Raw genomic sequence first — 18,124 nt, 5'->3', positions numbered from 1 at the left:
ATCTGACATACATCTCAAAAATGTTCCCCTAGGCAGTCTACCCAAGCAATAGAAATAAAAGCAAGAATAAACAAATAGGACCTAGTGAAACTTACAAGCCTCTGCACAGCAAAGGAAACCATAATTAAAACAAAAATACAACCTACAGAATGGGAGAACATTTTTGCAAATGAAACCAACAAAGGCTTGATCTCCAGAATATATAAGCAGCTTATATGACATAATAAGTGAAAAACAAACAACCCAATCCAAAAATGGGCAGAAGACCTAAACAAGCAATTCTCTAAGGAAGAAATACAAATGATCAATGGGAACATGAAAAAATGCTCAATATTACTAATTATCAGAGAAATACAAATCAAAAGTACAATGAGGTATCACCTCACACCAGTCAGAATGGCCATCATTCAAAAGGCCACAAATGACAAATGCTGGAGAGGCTGTGGAGAAAAAGGAACCCTTCTACACTGCTGGTAGAAATGCAGTTTGGTGCAGCCACTGTGGAAAACAGTATGGAGATTCCTCAAAAGACTAGGAATAGATTTACCATATGACCCAGGAATCCTGCTCCTGGCCATATATCCAGAAGGACCCCTACTTCAGGAAGACACCTGCACCCCAATGTTCATAGCAGCACTATTTACAATAGCCAAGACATGGAAACAGCCTAAATGTCCATTAACAGATGACTAGATAAAGAAGATGTGGTATATTTATACAATGAAATACTATTCAGCCATAAAAACCGACGACATAATGCCATTTGCAGCCAACATGGATGGTCCTGGAGAATGTCATTCTAAGTGAAGTTAAGCCAGAAAGAGAAAGAAAAATACCATATGAGATTATGCATATACAGAACCTAAAAAAAAAAAAACAGAAGAAATAAAACCCATAAATAAAAAACAGAAACAGACTCATAGACATAGAATACAAGCTTGTGGCTACTAGGGGGACAGAGGGTGGGAAGGGACAGACTGGGGTTTCAAAATGTAGATAAATTGATAAACAAGATTGTACTGTGTAGCTCAGGGAAATATATATAAGATCTTGTGGTGGCTCACAGTGAAAGAGAAAGTGACAATGAATGTATGTATTTTCATGTATAAGTAAAAAATTGTGCTCTACACTGGAATTTGACACAACATTGTAAAATGACTATAACTCAATAAAAAAGTGTTTTAAAAAATCAGTATTTAATGTAGTTGTTAGTTCCAGAATGGAAAGTTAGGGTATGAAATTGAACAAAGCACTTCATGGGTAACATTTATGTTCTTTTTCTTAAACTGGGAGATGGATCATTATTCTTTACAGCTTAAATACATTTCTACTCTTGGGAATCTACTCAGTATGGAATAAAATTAACTAAAAATATTTAGGGGTTAGAACTCAGCAGTAGAGTGCACACTTAGCATGTACAAGATCCTGGGTTCAATCCCCAGTATTTCTGTTAAAAAAAAGATTTAAAAAGTATTTAAAATGCATATATTTTAAGTAATTAATATTATTTAAAAATTAAATAAACAGAGCGCAAATAGTTTTGAGCACAGAGAGATTATCCCCAAGACACACCCTACCTCTGCCCTCTACATTTTGTGTAAATTAATCTGTGTCAAAGAGTAGGACATTTGTGGTGTGACTGCCATTTCCTAAAATGAACTATAATGAGAACAACTACCACGCAAGAACCTTATAAAAATACTACCTTTTCACTTTGCCACCGTATTTCTGAGGTGCCTTTTCCTGGTTGGAACAATATACAAAACAATGGAGATACCAAAGACAAATTTAGGCAAAAGACATCAACATTCAGCCTTTGGCCCCAAACTCTTTTTTTGGTGAAGAGAGGAGGGTACTTCAGAGACCATCTGCAGCTTTCTAGCTAAGAAGTCATGCTGGGCACACACCCTCAGAATCCTGTTATACAGAACGGATAATTATGCCTATATATCAGAGTTACCATGTAAGCTTCTGCCTGCGGAGCCAGGCCGATAGGCTCAGGGCTAGAGAAATCTGGTCAGCAGCTCATTGCTGGTGCCCAGAAATGTGGATCTGGCCATCACAGCTGGACAGAGGCCAGATGAGCAAGAGAAAATGCCTGGTTCGGTGTTGCACCCCTCTTGAGGTTGAGGCCACCAAAAGCAAAGGACTAATCACACAATTCAGAGCAGTGGTGGTGAAATTCAGGGTTGTGGCACCCACGTATTTCCCTTCAGACAGTGCAGCTGGTGTTTTAATTTTGACATCAAGCACAAACTAAATCTTTATCACTTTTTTGCCTTCCTAACAATATAAAGGCTGTTTTTTTTTTAAGTAAAACAATAATAAAATTTTGCTCATTTGAGTTTTTGAACATGCATTTCTCTGTATATATTAAGAACTCATTTCTAAATGCAGAAAAGCACCAGTTTTACCAGTTTTGCCATTGAACCTGAAGAAATCTGGGCTGCTCTTGGCCCACATCTGTAGGGCTGCATGAAGCATTCCTCTGGGATCCAGAAGTACAAGGAAGAGCCTCCCTTGAGACCTCCTTTCTTTTTCAAACAAAGTCTTGTCTTAAGATACTGGGGTGTTTCCTAAGGGTAATATTCCTATCAGAGGCTGGACTGCATTATCTAAGAAATTTTTTTTTCCATTTCACTTAGTTATTATCCTCAGGACAAAAGGGATGTATAATCCAAAGCAGAAAGTGCTCTGCAATGAGTCTTCTTTTACTAAACCAGTTGGAGACGCTGAGTATCATTTTTTTTCTAGTCATCTATTCAGCACAGTAACAAGGAATAAAGAGAAGTTACCTCCAGGTAGTTATTTTGATTAAAATATCCATAAAGAAAGCAAGCCACCCCCATGACTGCTGCCAGGACGAGCATCTGCGTGTAAAAAGCCCAGCCAAGCAAAGTAGATTCTGACCTTCTCTTTCCTGAAGAAAGACAAAAGGTAGTTTCAGAAGACACACATAATCACTCTGTAGCTTCATCCTCATATTAATTTCTTTTTTATCTTTGATTTTTTGGGGGGGCATAATTAGGTTTATTTATTTGTTTTTTAAATGGAGGCATTGGGGGTTGAACCCAGGACCTCACGCATGCTAGGCATGCACTCTACCACTGGGCTATACCCTCCCTCCATCATATTAATTTCTGATTCTCAATCAAGGGGGCTATAAGTTTAAGCCTCTGACTCAATTCACACTTAAAACATACACGTTTTCATAGCAGACCCCAAAGTCTACCGTGAAATAAGAAGTATTTTACGTATCATCGAAATACTGATCACTGGTTCACCTGCTGATGCAAGATAAATGAGAACAGAGCAAAGGAGGGGACAAGGCCAACTCTGGAGAAGATGCAGGGGATCATCACTACTCACTGGAAAGCCTGGCACATTCAACAAATCCCCCTAAAGGTCGTTCTTAACAAGTGTGACACAAGTGTACATCAACAACTGGCTCAGTCATCTGCTCCTGCCTTATCTCGGGGACTTCCCTGGAGCAAATGCATCGTAAACCACAGATAATAAGGAAATGGTTGATAATGATAACAACTGGGAGTGCAATGTCTCTCTGACAAAATACTTATAAAACTCATTGTGGGAATAGGAGAAGGCAGGAGGGATGTGACTGAGGATGATGCTGCCCTGTATTCTTTGCATCTAGCACATCTGTTTTTCCTAGGTTTTAAAAACTCTTCAATGTTTCTCAGTTAATCTGGAGTATATGGAACAGGCCAGGGAGGCAAGATTAGAAGAAAGGAGGCAGGGCATGAAGCAGTGCCAGGCTGGTCCTGAAAGGGAGACAGACCCAGACAGGCAGACACAGAGGGTTTAGGGATGAGGGGGAACAATGAGATGGCTGCTCAGGTGTGTCTTGTTGCTGATACTTTCCTCAACTGGCTCACTGCTGACTCGGCAGTGTTCATTAAAACCTGTGGATTTCCTCAACTCTGAGTTCTCTCTGAGGCTTCTGGCTCTGACTGGAGCTGGGCTGAGCTCCATGGGCTTAGCCTAGGGGGGGACTCAGCTCTGAGAACAGCCTGGAGTCCTGGGAAACTTCACACAGGAATACCCTTGGGCTGGACCAGCGCTCACAGGGCAGCTGTGAGACCAGCTCCATCGTCAGAGACCTGGGTGTGCACCATTCCATGGGGAAAAGGGCTGAGCCTGATGCAAAATCATATAGGGGGCACAAAGTGTGTTCATTCTCATGTGACTGGGCTTTGTGGCCTGGCTCATGGATGGCAGGCTCAGGATGGTGTCTGGCAGAGAAAACCCTGGCAATGGGTTTGAGATGTCTTGGACTCTTTCTTGTTAAGCTTTTTGTAGTACATTCTTATCAACTATCTGCCCTGGAAATGCCACATTCAAAACTGAAAGAATGTTAGAAGTTGCCTGCTCCAACTGCCCAATGGTAAACACACCCTGCTGCAGTTAGGGAGCTGGTCAGGTAGCCTCTGCCTGGATATTTACAGTGATGGGGAGTTCATTACTTCTGAAGGTTACTTGTGGGCAAGAAGGTGAGGAAGAAGTTTTGAACCTTAAACAGATGTCTGCCTCCTAGTCCTTGCTGAAAGGCTAGGAATAATGAGGATCCCTGCAAATGTAGTTTTGTCTGATTATCTCTCTCTGTCAAAACACCCCAATTCTTAACATAAATTTTTCAAAATTCAGCTTTGATTTCTTTTTATGAAAGTTATACCATACATTCATTAAAGTGTCTAACAGTTCTAGAACACTGATTGTAAAACAGAGCAGTCCCCAACAACTGCCCCATTTCCTGGCCAGAAGCAACCACGTTCAGCTCCTACTGCTGACTCTTGGAATAATTGCCCCCTGTCTCTGACTAATATCCTTGTAGCACAGCCTACTGACTTTTTCAGCTTTATGTATTACCTATTTGACTTTCTATTTTGGAAAATGAGGATTAAGCTCTCTTTCAAACCCCAACTCATCTACACAACCAAACCTTCATTCTTCCAACATTTTAACACAATTACATTATAATTTTTATCAGCTCAGTATCCTTGCTTTACATTATCTGGACTCTATACAGACTGTTCACAGCTGTAGCAAGTTGTATGCTAGGCTTACTTTTTTCTTCCTTACTTTGTTTTTCCTGGAGTTAATACTTGTCTTGGTGGTTCATAGCTTAGTTTTCTGGGCACTTAACCATTCAACCCCAGACCTTCTCCTAATGAAAAACTTTCTCACTACTTTCTAATACACTGTCTACAAATTTTATCTCCTTGAATAAATCTCTTCAGATCTCCTTCAACCTGGATTAACGACATGCTAGTCTTGTCACAGAGCTCAAGGGGCCACTAGTGGGAAGCAACAAAAGGAACATGTGGACCAGGAGCAGGGAACAGATCAACGTATTTTCCTTAGCAAAACATACTTAAAATAGTGGGAAAATTGTTTTCTTTACAAACACAAACAGACACACAAAAGCCCATAAAGAATGATTAAAGAGCCATCAAACCCATGGCCCTGCCATCAAATACTGTATAACATAAAACAAAAATAACAGAAGTAAAACATCATATAAATATGAATCTCAAGGGGGATGGGGTACACTCAGTGGCAGACTGTGTGCTCAGCATGCATGAGGTCCTGGATTCAATCTCCAGTACCTCCATTGGAAAAAAAAATTTTTAAAGAAAAGAAAAAAGTATCAATTTTAAATATTTACATATGTACAAACATCCTCTTTTAAAACTGTGTTCTAAGGATAACCTGGGTTAATGACAAAGCACCTCTTCATGACTGTGATATTGCTGTTAAATGAGGGAGGAAATTAGAGTATGGCCACATGAAATAAAATCCCTTATGAAATAATGATCTCAGGTGACAATCATTACTGGCTACTGTCTTCACAAAAAAGAGAGTCAACTGGACATTATGTACCTTGTGACAGGAGTACGAAACTCCACATAACAAGTATTCTTGCACAAAGTTGAACCTCAATAAGATCAGGCTTTTAGGGGAGGATCAAATCACTTAGCTAAAGCAAATACATAGGATGGAGAAACAAGTCTACCACCACAGGGAAGAATGAAATCAGCCAAACAGGAAATAGAGAAACCCCTCAGCAATTTCAAGGAAAACGAGAAACAGGAAACTTATAGATTAGAACCCACTTGAGAGATATGTTAGCTGCAATGTCTGAACCTAGTCTGGATCCTGATTTCAACCCCCAAACTACTTAAAAGTGTACTTTTGTGACAATCAGGGAATTATTTTGTAACCCTAAAAAAAAGGAATATTCCAATTGTGTTTAAAAGAGATCTTGTCATTTCAGTAATGAGAGGTTAAGCTATGTAGGATTGTCTGCAAAATGATGCTGTAGTGGGGGAGGGGAGGAGGAGGAGATAAAAGATGCAACAACAGTGACTCTGAGTTTATAATTCTGGAGCTGGGTGACCAATACAGGCATGCTGGCTGTGCTGTATTCTCTACTTTTGTATATGTTTGAAATTTTCCATAACATGTGAAACAAACAAAAACATGTCACAGTATTTTAAAGCTCTCATTTTGAAGATTAAGAGGTTTGCCCAAGTAGGTGGGCACCTGCATGGGGCACTGAGACTAGAAAGAACAGGCACCTGGCTCCAAACCTACCTGGGGCTACCTTGACCCTCCTCTTCTCATCACCATCCACAGCCAGCCCATAACTGCATCCTGTCAGCTCCACTCCCCAAACGCATTCCTCCTTGGCTCCCACCATCTCTCATCTGGCCCACTCCAAAAGCCTCCTGTCTGGTATCCCTGCTTCCTGGGCCCCTGCAATCCATTCTCCACATTATCTTTGCAAAATGTAAGTGAGAGAAAATTACTTTAGTGCTGAAACTATCATGACTGCTCCTCACTGCACTTAGAGTCTACACTCCTTTCCATGCTCCTGATGCCCTTCTAAACCTCACATCTCATCATTCTCAGCAGCACTGGCTCCAGTATCTCCTCAAACCTGCCGAATGCATTTGTGCCTCGGGACCACTGGACAAGCTGCCTCTATCCCTGGGATGACTTTTCCCAGATCCCCAAAATCTGGCCTCCTTTTCACCATCCACATCTCAGCTCATATGTCACCTACTCAAAGATAGTTTTCTTGACTCACTTCCCCCCATGTCTCCCCATCTCAACACTGTGCTATTTCCTTCATTTCAATCAGATGTTTTGTTTCCTTATTTGCCCAGTTATGTTTGTTTGCTCAGTTGTTCTTCATCTCCCTCTCCCCAGCTGCCTTGCCAAACAGCATAATCTCCTGGGGAGCAGCTGACGTTGGTGCTCTGAGAAGACCCACGCTGAGCAAAACGTAACAGTCACGTGGTGTAGTGGGACGGTGTCAGACAGCAGATACAGCAAATCAGTGAGAATTTCTCTCTTATTTTACAATTTAAGTGAAATCTACTATTTACTCCTGTTTAATGAAGAATTTGGTAGGTCTTTGGTCCCAGTTCCTGGAAGGCAACCTCTAAAGCCTTGAAATTTCCCAAGATAGGAGTGTTTTTGTTATTCATGGTGGACCCTTGGATGGCTTGTGCTCATGAGATGACTCAGGATGGGAACTGGCCAGCCAGAGACACCAGCCATGTGATTAAAGGAGTGGGGCTATGAGCTGTGTGACAAGTGAGTGACCACCATGAGAGCAAGGGGCTCAATGTTTAGAGCTAAGGACAGGTTTGAGTTATGGTTAGGGTTTGGGTTAGCCATGTCGGTAATGACTCAGTCATGCCTTTGTAATAAAGCCTCCAGTAAAAACTTGGGGCAACAAATCTCAGAGCTCCTGTGAGCTTCCTGGTTGGTAACACTCTTGAAGGACTGTCACACTCAGATGCCATGAGGGCCACCCTGAGCCCTTCCCACTGGAGTGCTCTCCCCAACAAATCACCTGATAAGATCCAAGGGCTGCTTCTTGTCTATGCTTCGAGGAGGAGCCCATTCCCTGTACAGAAGGCCCTGTTCACTGGGGCAGCTGAGGTCCTCTGATGGAGCACTGAAGTTGCACTGGGAAGCAGAAGCAGACAGGTGAGCATCACAATCACCATGTGTTCCCATGTTCTGTTGATAAAATGTGGTGCTAACACTTTGTGGTCATTTGTAAATAAGGGGCCCTCACTTGCCAGAAGGGATGGAAGTACCATATAATTTTTCATAATTCTCACCCAGAGCTGATACTAAACCTTTGAGGGTCATTTGCAAACGTGGGTGGAAAGGAGTGCTTGGATGTTACAGTCCTGGGACCACTGTGGGTACCTGGTGAGAGCCTTGCAGATGCTATGTCCTACAAGTGGACCAGTCTTACACAGCAAAAACAAGGCCAGCCAAGTGCCCAAACTGCTGCAGTGGAGGGACACTTGATGGTTCAGCCCTCTCCTTGGACACCCAGAGGAACCTAGACTCTGGCTGGTTAGGGGCAGGGTCAATTCTAAAACCCAGGCTTTTTTGTCCCCACAATTCAGTGGTTATTCTGTGACAGCACATGGAATATAAACAACAAAGAAACTTGACGTGATGTTATAGATTTAGCTTACTCAAGAAACAAAGTTTAAATCCATTCTCCTTCCCACCTGACCTAACTTCCTTCCTCCTGTACTAGAACCAGATTATCACCCACTCAGCCTTAACATGGGTCCTGACTCCACTTACCTTCCTCCCAAACACCACATGAGATGATTCCTCAGCCTGGATGTGGGACCAGCAATTACAAGAGGCTTTAGTGGAAAAGGACTTGTGCGCAGATGCCAACTAAACACTGTAGAATACTGGTGTCCCACATTAGTAATCATGACAGCTGTTTGCAAGTGTCCCCAAAGTTAATTTCAGACTCTCACTGCTAATTTTGCTTGGGCATAAATATAAAACATGTGGACTGCTGGGCTGGACTGCTATGCTGGGTCTCTGATCCAGGAAGCTCAGTGTTTGCTCCCTGCACCAAGCTCCCTGTTCTGTTCATGCATGTGTATCAAAGAGCTGTTTAGTGTCCATTTTAATATCTAAAACAGTGCATTTCAGTATTGTCTTCATCCACAAATATGTGTACCACACAGTAGTAATGATCAATCTCAGTCTTTGCTTTCTTTGGTCTTAGAGATTCAGATAAATGGATAGCAAAGATAACAAAGTCATAGAGTGCTATAATATAGTATTTCCTTTATTTCAATGACAGGATTTATTTAAAGAGCTTAGATATAATATCCTTGCATTTATGGCATCATTAAGCGTCTGAAGCAGTCACATTTAAAAAACTTCATTTCATGAGAGATGTTATCAGTTAGAGAAGTGCTCCTGAATTTGAGGGGTTGCTGCCATCTCAGATGGAGTCCCTAAAAAATGTCAATTCTCTGCAGTATTGCCATCATGACAAGAACCCAGACAGATGAACTTTGGAAAGCCCTGTGGCTTTCTAGTGCACAGAAAATGGTATTTCAGAGGGAAAAAGCCTGAATTACAGAAAATGATAAATGAAATGGTCTAACATGTATTTCTCTTACAAAGAACTAATACTTCTTTGGTTGATAATAACATCTGTCAGTAATTATGAAAAGAGCTGACAGATGCATAGTAGTTAATATTAGCCGGGGCTGTTCTAACAGTGACACAGATTCATTAATCCCCATAGCAACTCTATGAGGTGGGTAGTATTATTGTCCCCATTTTATTGATGAGGAACTTGATAAACACAGAGGCTAAATGACTTTTACAAGGTCGACAGCAAGAAACCAGCACAGGTGTTCCAGCCTGAGTCTACACTCTTGGCCACTTCTCTCTCTCTCTCTCTCTCTCTCTCTTTTTTTTTTTTTTTTGGTGGCGGGGAGATAATAAGGTAATTCTGGTAGGGGGTAGGGAGGTAATTAGGGTTATTGGTCTATTTTAGAGGAGGTGTTGGGGGCTGAACCCAGGATCTTGTGTGTGCTAAGCATGCGCTCCATCACTTGAGCTGTACCCTCCCCTCTCGAGTCTATGCTCTTAGCTGCTAATCTACACTGCCCAACACAGTATCTCTAGGGGAACTACAGTTCATTCATTCACTCACTCATTTAAACTCGGCCTTCACTGTGCCTGGGATTCAGCAGTGAACAAGACAACATTGTTCCTGCCCTACATGAGCTTGTAGTCTCCTGACATATTATCTTCGTTTTACCCAGGAAGAAACAAGGTCAAGAAAATTAGCCCTTTCCTGTTAACACCAGAGGAGACATGAGGTGCTTTATTTCATCTTTGCCATTTGACTTACACCATAGGGAGGGAAAGCTGCCTTGCAGATCCCAGAGCTCATAAGCCTGTTAATCCTGAATTTTATAACACTGTCCCCTACTTGATACTTGATCTGAGAAAGGATGAAGTGAACCTAAAAAGATTCTAAAAGAGAGTGTGTGGTTTATACAGGGTAACTAACAGCCACTGTTTACTGCCCTAACAGGAATCTGTAGACATAATTCTTTTCTTTCTCTTTTTTCCTTCTTTTGGGCAGGTTTTAAAAGCCAAACCAAACCAACCAAACCAAATCACTGATAATCCAATAGCGGGTTCTAAATCACCTCCAAGACAGCAGCTAAACTTGGTTTAGACTTACAATGCGGCTTCTGGTGGCTGGATGGAAGAAAGTATCTCTATCCTGAATATAAAAGTCATTCACACAGCTCTTCTCAAATAGGGCAGTGAAAAACTCTTGCTCTAGCTTGATGATACTTTCATCCACTTGGAGGACTTTCATAAAACAACTGAAATTATCAAAGGCTGAGGACCGGGTTTTCAGATCATTGGGCTTCAGAGGCAATTTTATGTGCATTATCTCAGTGTATGTATACAGAACCTCCCACAGAGTGTGCACTTTTGCAAATACAAGCTTGTCATCCAAAACCTATATTGGGAGAATGAAAATACAAACTAGGAAACTATTTTCATATTTTTAGTACACAGATTTTTCTTACATTGCTGGTAGTAAAAGCACGTGTGCAAACACACACACACATATCACACTGGTAAAAGTGAAGATATAATAAAAATAGATTTGCAAATCATCATACATTTTTGCCTTAAAGATATTTTCTTTGTTGAAGTTACTGAAAAGTCATTTAAAATCCTTACAGTTCATTCATAAAATTACCAATGTTTTAGATGAAGAAAAGCAAACTTGTTAATTTTTAGTGCAAATTAGTAACTAAAAATAAAAACACTAAAATATTCTTTGCAGTGGTATTGTAATGACAATTTTTTAAATTTCTCAGACCTAGGACTATTTACATATATGTTCATTATAGTGTTAAACAACCATTAAAAAGGATTTAGAAGAATTATATTTATTGATATGGAATATATAATAAAAGGAAAAAGGAAAAAAGTAAAATCATAATTTTCATTTTTGGAAGGGAAAATATCTTCATTTGAGCAAAAAAAATGTTTAGAAGGATTTTAAGATTCTTTATGGATAATTAAGGTATAGATGATTTTTAATTCCACTATTCTTACATTTTCAATTTTTGGGGGTAAATTTTTATAACAAAAAATCTTTAAAAAGTTCTTGCATAAATACATTAATAGATATATTTATGACTACATTCTCTGGCTATTAAAAATGATCTCCTAGCTTTGAACCTGAAACATGCATTCCATAATGCAGATTCTGACTGACTCTCCTCCCAGCCCACAGTGAAGGTGTAGCTGTGGTGACATGTTTCAAATGTCATTCCAGGTAACATGCAGGCTCCCAGCCAATGGCAGCAAAGGGACTGACACTCACTGATCTGGTTGCTTCCAGCTGCAGACCATCACAGATGAGGTTATACTCATAAGCTCATGTTTTTCTCTGTCAAAAGAAATCAGAAAATTTTAGGCTTTTACTTTCAACAAGGGAACAAGAAGTTGTTTGATTTTTTATGCAAAAAATTACAACAAACCAATTTGAACCTGATGAAAAGACATTTGCTCAAAACAGCACAGTAGCAATGAAGGTGTTCTGGCTGGCAGGGACTTGTTGGATTCCTGTGAGTGCTGGACTCCTCACATGGAATTCCCTTGGCACTCCAGAAGGCCTGTAGTTGTCCCCATGGGTTTGTGGCCATTTGTGGTGCACAAAAGTCTCTGGCTTTGCCACAATTTCAAAGCCTTTTTTGGCTTATGAAGGATTTTGCACTCAAATGGAGTTTCCTTGAGTCCACTTACTGATGTCATTTACCTGAGTTATAGTCCAGATCTGACATTCTAGACTTTTAAAATTTTGCAGACATTCAAATGGTTCAGGTTTGGATGTGTATTCACCTCTGCAGGCCTAGACCAAATTCGATAAAACCTCCCGGACAAGTTCAGCAAAATGCAAAGAAATGTTTCTCTCTTCAAGACTGAAATGTCTGTGAAGCTATAAAAACTTCTACATCTAAAAAATAGGGAACCAACTCATCAATAACATATCTATATATAATGCATGGCCATTTAAAAAAATACTGTATTTACCGCTATTAAATTCTATCTGGCTTTTGCCAAATTGTATCCTAAACTGTAAGGAAAGTATATAAAGGTAGAGAATTTTTGACCTTTTAAGAGAAAAAGGAACCCCCCTACTCGGTTGGTGGGAATGTAAATTGGTGCAGCCACTATGGAGGACAGTATACAGGTTCCTTAAAAAACTAAAAATAGACTTCTGTGTGACCCAACAATCCCATTCATGGGTATATGTCTGAAGTAAAACATAATTCAAAAAGACACATGCACCCCAATGTTCACAGCAGCACTATTTACAATAGTCAAGACACTGAAACAACCCAAATGTTCACTGACAGATGACTGGATAAAGAAGATGTGGTATATTATATATATATATATATATATATATATATACACATGCACACACACACACACACAATGAAATACTGCTTAGCCGTAAAAAATAAAATAATGCCATTTGCAATAACATGGATGGACCTACAGGGTATTATGCTAAGTGAAATAAGTCAGAGAAAGAGAAACAAATATTCTATGTGTCAACTTATATGTATATCTAAAAAATAAAACAAATTAATGACTATAACAAAACAGAAAGACTCACAGGTACATAGAACAAACTGGTGGTTACCAATGGGGACAAGGAGGAGAGGGGAGGCAGGAAGGGAGAAGGGGATTGAGAGGTAAAAAGTACTACGAATATAATGGCTAGATTACAGGGATGTATCATACAGCACAGGGATTACAGTCATTATTTTATGTTGACTTTAAATGGAATACAATCTATAAAAATGTTGAGCCTCTGTGTTGTACACCTGAAACTAATATGATGTAAATCAACTACTCAATTACAAAATTTTTAATCAAAGTTTTCTTTTCATATTATTTGCAATAAGTTAGAAGCCAGCACTGTCTAATGGAAACATAATGCAAGTCACAATTTTCCAGTAATCCCATTTAGAAAATAAAAAGGAACAAGTGAAATTAATTCCAGTTAAATTATATTTATCCCAAAATATCCAATATATTATCATTTCAAAAGTGTGACTAACACTTTTAAAACTTATTAATAAATATTTTACATTATTTTTGTTGTACTAAGTCTTGAAACTCTATTATGTATTTTCCACTTATAGAACATCTCAATTCACAATAGCCACATGTGGCTGGTGGCTACCATACTAGACAGAGCAGATTACACCATTCACACTTCTGATAAATTACCTGCTCTTACTTATTTAAAAAACTTGCAGAAAAGGCTTTAGATATTCCCTATATCAAACAAAGCAACTTTGATGGGTGGGGAGTATCTTCATTATAAAGAGAAAAATAAAGGTAAGAGAGCCATGGTTACATGTATGTTAATGTAACAATAACTTCTTAATTCATTCAGGACTTTACAATCTTTCTTCATATGCCAAGGATTCACTGTCACTGCGCAATGTTTTTCAGTATTATCATCTTTGGAATTGAGAGGCTTCTGAAGACCCTGCTTCGTGCATCCGTACCTAAAAGAAAATAACAAAACAGAGAAAAAGACCTTATTAAAGATAATTTAGGGGGGAGGGTATAGCTTAAGTGCAAGAGCATATTCTTAGCATGCACAAGGGCCTAGGTTCAATCCCCAGTACTTCTTCTAAAACTGAAATAAATAAATAAAAACCTAGTTACCACCCCCCTGCAAAAAATTAATTAATTACTTTAATTAAAAGTTAAAAAAAGTTAATTTAGTGCAGGTTTATCAGGCTACAAGAGCTACAATGAATGCCCCTCCCCCTTTTCATTTAGAGGAAGCCTCACAGTATTTCCCAACATAAAGGCTAAAATATAATTCAGAACACTACCTGATGGTCAGCATGATTTTAACAAAAAAGTAGATTATTACCTCCCTGGTATCAAAGCTCTGTCAGAGATGGGCAGAAAATTTAGTAAAAATGGTTTTGCAACTACCTTTGAAAGAAATGCTGATAAATGATCTTTTCTGTTGGAAATTGCCTGCTTTTACATTCTGCAGTAGGCAGACGTGTTTACAAACCAGGCAGGAACTGGATCATATTTTACACATACTTGAGAAACTGATTTGAATTTTACTCTCTACATGCAAGGCTATTTTTTAGGTAATAACATAAGCTGGCCACTATACTAAATTTTGTTTCCCTGTTCGCTTAATCCTCACAACACTGTAAGCTGCTATTATTACCCCCATATAACAGATAAAGAGCTTGAGGCAGAAAATAATTCGGGTAACTTGGTAAATGGTGGAGCTGGGTAAGACTGCAGCCAGTCTGACACTCAAGTCCATTCTTCTCACCGATGTCTGATACTGCTATCTACTTTCAGCAATGACCATTGATTTCATATTTAAGTGTGTCATTTCTAAAAGTGCAAAGCTATATTAGTACTACTGTGTAAATTATACTTTTGAGATGTGATTGTCAAAAAAAAATAAATTTAGGGTGCCACTGGGGGGAGGGCAAACTGCATATGGATGGACACAAGGGTACTTTTTGAGGACACAGTTGCACAACTCTAGAAATAGCTAAAATGGCTGACTTGTACAATTATAATGTGTGAATTTTATGGCCTGTAAGTTATATCTTAATACAGCTATTAAATTAAGAAACTGGGATACCAAATTAAGCCTAAAACACATATATATATCACACAAAGGACAACAGGCAAATATCATTATTTACTGCATCATTTTCCTTCATGCAGCTTCCTTTCCTCACCCGTTCCTGAAAGGATGATTCATTTTTAAAATAGTCTTTTAATTTATTCAGCAAATAATTTTTGACTGCCTACTATGTACCCAGGACTATTCTAGGCACTTGGAATAGATCAATAAACAAAACAAAAGTCCTGTCCTCACGAAGCTTGGTTGGAGTCTAGCTGGGGTGGGGGGTGGAGATGACAATTCACACAACAGAGCAGCAGAGGAGGTGGCATGTTAGGAAAGAGGAACCATGGAAAAAAGAAAAAAGGGCAAGGTAAATAGAGTTGAAGCTATGGGATGAGGATGATGTTGTATTAAATACCATAGCAGGCCACACTGAGGACTGAGGTTAGAACTAGGACTAGGAGGTGAGAAGTCCCAGGTGGACGGAATAACCATCACCAAGGCCAGCATGCACTTTGCATGATCCAGAATGGGGGCACGGCTGGAGCTGCAGAGAAGGGTCAGTGCAGCTCCTGTAGGGACTTGGAGGACGTTGTAAGGACTGTGGCTTTTATCCAGAGTGAAATGGGGAGGCACTGCAGAAAGATGACACAATCTAACTTAGGTTTTCAAAGGCTCACTTGACTGCCAGGTGAAAATAATCAAAACGGGTCAGAGATGAAAGGAGGGAAGCCACTAAGAAGGACTGTGCAGGAGGAGAGGACAGTGGCTCAGGGCAGGGAAGCAGCAGTGGAGGCAGAAACCATGGTGAGAAGTGGCTGGGTTCTGGATATGTTTTAAAGGCAGTGTTAAACCAGATCTGTTGACAGAATGCATGTGGTGTGTCAGTGAGAGTCAGAATAACTCCAAGTTTTTTGACCCAAGCAGCTGGAAGGATTAAGTTTCCACTAACTGAATGGGGGAGGCTGCAGAAAGAAACAGTTTGGGGAGTAGGAGGACCAAGAGCTCAGTTTTTACACATGTTGGTTTTAAGATATCAGAGTTCCAAGTGAAGATGTCAAATCAGCAGAAGATTGTAAGAGTCCAGAGTTGGAGAGAAAGTCTAGGGGGGGGACAGAAATGTGGGAATCATGGGTCACACTGGTGGTACAGGAAGACATGAAACCCAGGTACTCAAACATTAAGATAACCTGGCATTAACCATAGAAGTTATCCTTAAGGGCCTGCCTACTAAGTGTGGATATCAGTCCTATTTCCCGACCACTCAAGTTTTAAAAAAGAACTTACAAATGAATTTGTGCAAGACACTGCCTCCAGGGGGTGGGTCCAGAGCTGGAGTGGGAGAATGGGATGGTGCACGCTACTCCCTATGGCAGAATGTGTGTGTGTATGTGTGTGTGTGTACGCATGTGTGTGTGAGCAGGGGGATGAGTTACACCTGGCTTAAGAAAAAGAGCTAGTAAGTCTAGAAGATGAAAGATGAAAGAACATCCAGATCTGGTAGAGGGAACAGGTTAAACACTGTGTACTGTAAGAGATAGCCCCATAATGGCATTTCCCACCATCCTTTCATCAGGAACACAGTTGGAAAGGGGGGAATTATGTAGATACATGTGATGTACACAAACTTTATGACCATGCAACACTGAATATCTACATATGTAGCAAGTAAATGATATTTATATCTGCTTCAAGTTTAATAACAAGTTCACAACAGAGGGAAAATAAAATATTGAGGACTGGTAGGACTATAATAGAAGGCTTTTCAATGCTCAGAATGGAAGCAAAAGCAGCTTCACCCCACAAAGAATGTCATTAAGAGTCAAGAATGTTTATATTTGCTTAAGAAATTGAGAGTTACAACTTCCTGCTTTAAAGAATTAACTTTAAGACAGTTACCATACTGTAAGCAACATCTATACTGGTGCTTTCTTAAAGCTATTTTTAGTTCCTGCTTTTTCTTATGTACTCCAGAAACTCTGCAAAGAAAAGCTTCTATTCAAAGGCTTAAATGAATAAAAAAAAATAACACTACATTGTTCTAAGTGTTCTCTGTACTGAGAGTCACTTCCAAATACAGCACCCTGCCACAGGTCTTCATTTTTAACAATAAAGTTCTTTGTGCAATTTTTCATTTGCTATATGACTTTGTGTCAGTCTCTCACACAGAAGCAGAATGGAGTACCAGAAAATGACACATCATGTCTAAAACTACAGATGTGGAAGATGAACGTACACCAGGAAAAAGCTAAGTGGGAGGGTAAGGTTTACCTTTTAAGTTACCGTAAGTTAGTTACACTTTCTCCCTGCTTCCCCTGTGAAGTGAAGAGCTAGTTTTTTTCAGAAAAGCTCTCATTCTGAGAACTGTTTTCTTTAAAATATTTGGAGATTCTTTTTTAAGGTTCTTTCACTTTTAAGTCTTTCCCCAACTCTACATCCCATAACAAGTATTAAAATTATCCAATAGCCTATTGTTACAGAACATACTCTACAAGATCTGAGGTTTCCCAGGGTTTGGATCCCAGAACTCTCCTACCAGATAATCCTAAAGCCTTCCTTCCATAACCGACTCTTCTGCCAATTCCCAGCTGCAGGCAAGTTTGGCTTCTCAGACCAGGTAACATTCTAACTCTGCCTACAAACACTCTACTGCCAGTAAAGGAACTCAGAGAGGAAGCAAAAAATGTCCCTAATGAGGGCTGCCTCCTTCAAACAATCAAGATGCCATCACCAAGCAAATATTTAAACCTACTGCAAAATTTCTGAAGACATCTTACAAACAATATAGTTTCTATAGATGCATACTATTTGGTCTGGAATAGTGATTTCCAATGAAGGAAACAAAGGACCACATGACCCAAGCAATTTTTTAAAACTGCACACAACCATCCCACTTCACGTGAGGATTCAGGCAAGCCCGTCTTACAGGTCTAGGTGTAACAGAATGACAGCACCTCTAGGAGTCAGGTGAAAAGCAGGGAGGTAGACTTTTAGTGAAAGGGGGTGATGTAATAGGCCCCATCGCCCACTTACCTCCCACCACAGGACAATCATCCCAGATCAAGGACA

General features: G+C 39.8%; 1 pseudogene; it reads right to left on the bottom strand.

Annotated features, from left to right (window-relative positions):
* Positions 1-2,059: 2,059 nt before the first annotated feature.
* LOC140691396 (anoctamin-6-like) lies at positions 2,060-18,109 on the bottom strand (annotated as a pseudogene).
* Positions 18,110-18,124: the final 15 nt, after the last annotated feature.

The sequence above is a fragment of the Vicugna pacos genome, chromosome 35, assembly GCF_048564905.1.
Source record: "Vicugna pacos chromosome 35, VicPac4, whole genome shotgun sequence".
NCBI classification, from domain to species: domain Eukaryota; kingdom Metazoa; phylum Chordata; class Mammalia; order Artiodactyla; family Camelidae; genus Vicugna; species Vicugna pacos.
The sequence above is the reverse complement of the archived record's forward strand: the minus strand, read 5'-3'. Positions and strand labels throughout refer to the sequence as shown.